Source organism: Triticum aestivum, chromosome 5D, assembly GCF_018294505.1.
Source record: "Triticum aestivum cultivar Chinese Spring chromosome 5D, IWGSC CS RefSeq v2.1, whole genome shotgun sequence".
NCBI classification, from domain to species: Eukaryota; Viridiplantae; Streptophyta; class Magnoliopsida; order Poales; family Poaceae; genus Triticum; species Triticum aestivum.
The window spans coordinates 1,350,941-1,356,406 of NC_057808.1; positions in this window are offsets into that span (position 1 = coordinate 1,350,941).

Genomic DNA, 5,466 nt, shown 5'->3' on the forward strand with positions numbered 1-5,466 from the left:
CTCCCCTGGAACTGTTATGCTTTTCATTAATCTAATGCAACTGGTAAAATTAAGCAATGCAACCCTCATAATTAACTACTGAATCTTATTTCAAAACTTCAACACTTGTTAGGGATTGGCGGGACTACCATTTTTGTGGCCGCCTGTTTCATCCTCCTTTATTAGCCAGTAATTGATTCCTTTTTTGCCTCTGTTTAAACAGGGATATCTATTCAACTTGTTGCTATTGCGAAATTTTGCTTCGCTACACGAAACACTTTTGTTTTAAGAGTGTTTTGTGTAGTTCAACTTGAATGTCAGACCGGCGACTTTGCTTAATTTTGGTGGAACTGCACAAAAGGAAATCGAGATTTCATATATGTGTTGGGATATGTTTCCAGTCTTCCTCGCGAGCTGTTTCAAAACTTGGTCAAGAAAGGTCAGTACCGACTTTCATCCACATGATGCTGCAGTGTGCTTTGAGATGTTGTGCTACTTGTATTGGTACTGTTTTGGATAAAGCTATTGAACTGTTGTCTTTTACCATTAAGTGAGCAAAAATTGTTCCAACCCAGATATGATGCTTGTTTCTTTGTTACAACAAAACTCTGCATCACCCCCTTTATGAGTAGATGGAAGCACATGTTGTTGTTGCGCCCACTCTCCCATGGAACTGTTTATGCTTTTTGTTAATCTAATGCCGCTGGTAAAATTAAGCAATGCCACTCTTAGAATTAATTAACTACTGAATCTTAGTTCAAAACTGCAACACTTGTTAGGGATTGGCGGGATTACCATTTTTGTGGCCGCATGTTTCATCCTCCTTTATTGGCCAGTAATTGATTCCTTTTTTGCCTCTGTTAAAACAAATCAGTCACATTGTTTTAGGAATGGTACTATCCTGCTTTGTAGTTCTTTCTACATGTTTAACCAAGGTATTGTTAAGATAATGTCCCTGTTAAAATGAATCAGTCGCATTGTTTTAGGAATGGTACTTTTCTGCTTTGTCGTTCTTTATACATGTTGAAACAAGGCATTCTTAAGATAATGTCACAGTAAATATGAATAAATTACACTGATGGGGAATTGCTACTCTCCTGCTTTGTTTCCCATTAAGATAAGGTAGATCAGTAGATGCTTTTCTTCTGTGAGTACAAGTCATCAACCGTTATTTCTGAGTAATTGTTTCCCTTATACCTATTGTTGCTTACAGGGATATCAAAATTAAAGCTCGGTTTTATTCCGAATTTGATTTTAGTTGAACTGCACAAAAGGAGCCAATGTGTCCAATGCAAACTGTTGCATTACTGGGTCCAGTTGGTCGTTCCACTTTGCAGAAAGAAGCATTCACTGTTTGCGCTACATTACAGAAGGAATGACCGAGAAGCTTTACAGAGTATTAGTAGACGCTGGTGACATGACTAGTCTGTAGAGAGCATCGGCAATTCTACAACACATGGAGTGCACTGGGCAAAAAGTGCCCAAACAAGTACAAGAAGCCACGACAGGACTCCACGATCATAGGCATTACATATTTTCAATGGGAAAAGCTTGTCAAAGTTTAATCATTGATGTTAGCAAGAAGATGTTAGTTTAATATACTGGAATTGGAAAACCTTGTCAAAATTTGCTCATTGATGTTAGCCAGAAGACATGCATTTGATATTTTTGAGTGGGACGCCCTTTGTTGTGAGCAGCGTCGACCGTTTTTTCCGATTCCTGTGTTCAGTTTAGAAGTAAATAGTTACTCAAAATCAAAAAAACAAGTAAATAGTTACTCTGCTGAGATATTCCTGTGTTAAGAGTTTTTTCTGAATATTGTCTACGTAATGCTAGGCCTTGTGTTTGATTGCAAAGTTGAGCTTGGAATGTTGTGGCATGCGGCATCACGAGCTGTTCACCATGCCTCCTGAGAATAATGCTTTGTATTGTTTTGCATGTCGATCTAATGCCAGTAATTTGCTTGTTAAGAAGATCATCCTCTTCTGTTGTTTCCGTGCTTAAGAAGTTCATCGTCTTATGTTTCATTGATAGCCTATACGACAAGTCGGGTAGGTTAGACGTGAAACCATATGATCTTCCGACCAACTCATCATCTTAGGCCGTGATTGGATCGTCGTTTTCCAACCAAAACCGCTTGTATAACTGACGCTTGTAAATAAAAGCAGATGGTCTCGGGTGAAGTGTTTGGTTGGTCCATTTCGACTAGTAAAATATACACTGGTCTCTCAAATTACACGCGTAACCCGCCGATATTACTTACAGACCTCGGGCCCTCGGTTTCATTACGCCTGTATTTTTTTTAAAAAATTTGTGGGTCATTACGCCTGTATTTTACGCGTTGTTTCTGATGACGAGTAAATTACACTTGTATGTTAATACAGGTGTGAACTAAACTAGAGCTCCCCAGTGCGGCCTTACCGTTTCATGCCGTCTTAGTCTCTCGAAGGTGCTCATAGGTGTCCGATGATCCTGGCTTCCTGAACGAGCAGCGGGCGCTGTATCAGACTATCCGTAGGGCCCGCGAGGCCCTCTCCGTCGTCCTTTGAGTTGTTGCGCTCGCCGTGGCGCCGAGCATTGTTAACATGGTCAACGAACATGAGGATTCAGGAGATGACTTTATTTTGACTGGATGACAGTAGGGACCTACTAGGGCCATAGCCGTACGTACGCAAGTGCCTCCTTATTATGTACAACTATATTTTTTTGCTTCTTCCTGGTTTCCTGACATCACGGTCCCACACCATTGTCAACCTATGTAGTCAATATAAACGAGAGAATTGCACATGGTGCGGCTGACAGCTGGGACCAAGCAGCTCGAGCAGTATTTGTGTTTTTGAGGCGTGAGCACTGCAGAGCTTTTCTTGGCGATGTTTTCGTTGTTGTTTAGAGGAGAGCAGGGTATTAACTGTGCGGGTTGTGGCCCGTCTAGCCCAGGCCAGATATCCAGCCCAGATATTAATTTTTTTCAAGATGAAAATCGCTAGCCCAGCTATACTTTTTTTGAGGAATACCCACGCAAGGCCAACTTGTTATTCTCCGCCCCGCTGGGCTGCAAATCTTTCCTAGGAGGGATGCATTAGGCTTAACAGGAAAATGGGCTTTAAAAATAATAAATGGGATGTAAATATAAAAACTGGGCAGTAACTATAAAGAAATGCATGAAACACGAAATTAGTTTCTAAAATATTATTTATGGATTTTGAAAATATTAATTTTTAATTGTTGCGCGCGCAATGTTTCGTTGGATTTTTACGTAATACAAATTTAAATTTAATCTGACTAGAAATTTCGGGATAAAAAATATTTCGGATCCGATCAAAATGTGGGAGATTTTATTGAATTCTGTCTTGAACGGTTGGTTGAAATTATTAATCATTGTCCTAGCTAGAAAATGGGTTGTACATTTAACAAACTGTAAATGGGCTGTAGTAAATTCTATTAGAATTCAAAAATGGGATGTACATTCTGACAAATAGGAAATGGGCTATAAGTTCTCTGCCACACACTTGTAGACCTACAAAGTTGACGCGTCCCCTGAAAAAAAAAGTTGACACGTATTCCTCTCCGCGTGGGCATCCACTATCGCGTCTTCCCCGGCTCCGCGTTGTCCCCTTCCTAGGCCTCACCATCGTCCACCGCCGTGGTGCTCTCGGCGCGGCGCGGTCAATGTGGTCAACGACCGACTTCCATCGGAAGAGTACTGTACGTGGAGATGCTGACAGCTGGGTCCACGGCAACCGCAAGGAAGTGCCTCCTTATTACGCGCAAAATTTATCTCCACCTGACAGGAGGGACCCATCGGACGGGCCACCATATTTGGCAAAAAAAACATTCCCCCCTCTGTCAGCTCTGACCCACCGGAAGTGCCTCCTTATTACACAAAAAAAAAATTAATACACCCCCTGCTAGCTGGGACCCTCCTTGGTGGGATGCTGACTTGTGGGCCTATTAAGTTGACGGAGACGGAGGGCTTTGTCAACTTAGTCAATATGAGCGATTCTAGCTCCGGTGACCGTACGATGTCCATCCAATGGCCGTAGTGCTTCTTCAACCTCTGGTCTTCTTGGTCCAGCCGCCCAAAGCAGCGCCGGTCATGCCGCATGCTCCTGCCTCCCGTGACCGGCTGTGCTGCCGCGGAGGCCTCACCGCCCCCTACTATTCCCACCGCTGGCCAGGCCCTGCGGCGACGGCAGCCTCACACCGCAGCCGAACCAGTGAACCCTCGTACTCCTCTTTGCGCGGGCTTCCAATGCCGCGTCTTCCCCGGCTCCGCGTCGTCCCCTTCCTAGGCCTCGCCGTCGTCCACCGCCCTGGTGCTCTCGGCACGGTGTGGTCAACGTGGTCAAGGAACGACTTCCATCGGAAGAGTACTGTACGTGGAGAGGCTGACAGCTGGGTCCACGGCGGCCGCAAGGAAGTGCCTCCTTATTACGCGCAAAATAATTATTCCTCCACCTGACAGCAGGGACCCACTGGACGGGCCATCGTATTTTGTGAACAAAATGATTCGCCCCCTAACTGCTGGGACCCACTAGCTACATCTTCGCACACAAGGAAGTGTGCCCGGGCAAAAAAAAACGATTCGCCCCTTGACTGCTCGGACCCACCATCTACATCTTCGCACGCAAGGAAGTGCCTCACAGTCGGGACCCACCTGGTCGAAGCGTACGTAGCGTTGTCATTCTGGTCGCAAACATGTATGTACATACTGGTGGATGTAGAGGCGCGCACGTATCATGTGCACGTACGTACAGCGGCCAGTGGAAAGAAAGAAAATACGGCCACATACGTACATACGGGCGGGGTCTCGAAGGCCTACTCGTGCATATATACGTACGGTCAGGGCTCGTGTACATGGCTGGGTCGGAACAGAGAAACAGCGTCGTCGTCGTGTTCATGGGGAGCCAACCGGCTGGGTCGGAACGGAATGCGTCGTCGTGTTCATTGGGAGGGCTTGGACGGAACAGACGATGGAAACGAGGCCTGGCATACCGCAAAACGGAGGAAACGGCCTTGTGTTCGCCCGGCCACGTTCGAAACGGGATCCTGTTCATCAGGAGGGGTCTGGCGTACCGCAAAATAGAGGAAACAAAATTGTGTTGGACCTCCTACAGTCGAAATGGGGTCCTGTTCATCGGGAGGGGTGTGGCGTACCACAAAATGGGACTCCACGGGATACTGTTCATCTCCACTGTCGACCTCCTCCAGCCTCCACGGGCTACTGTTCATCCACCGTCGACCTCCTCCTGCCTCCACCTGCGACTGTTCATCCACGGGCTCCTGTTCATCCAGCCTCCACCGCGCGCTACTCCACCGGCTACTGTTCAACCACCCCTCTCCACGGGCTCCTATTCAACCACCCCTCCACAAGCTACTGTTCATCCACCCCTCCACCGTCTACTGTTCATCCAGCCCTCCACAGGGTCGTCCTGTTCATCCAGCCCTCCATGGGGTCCTGTTCATACAGCCCCAACCGGCTCGATC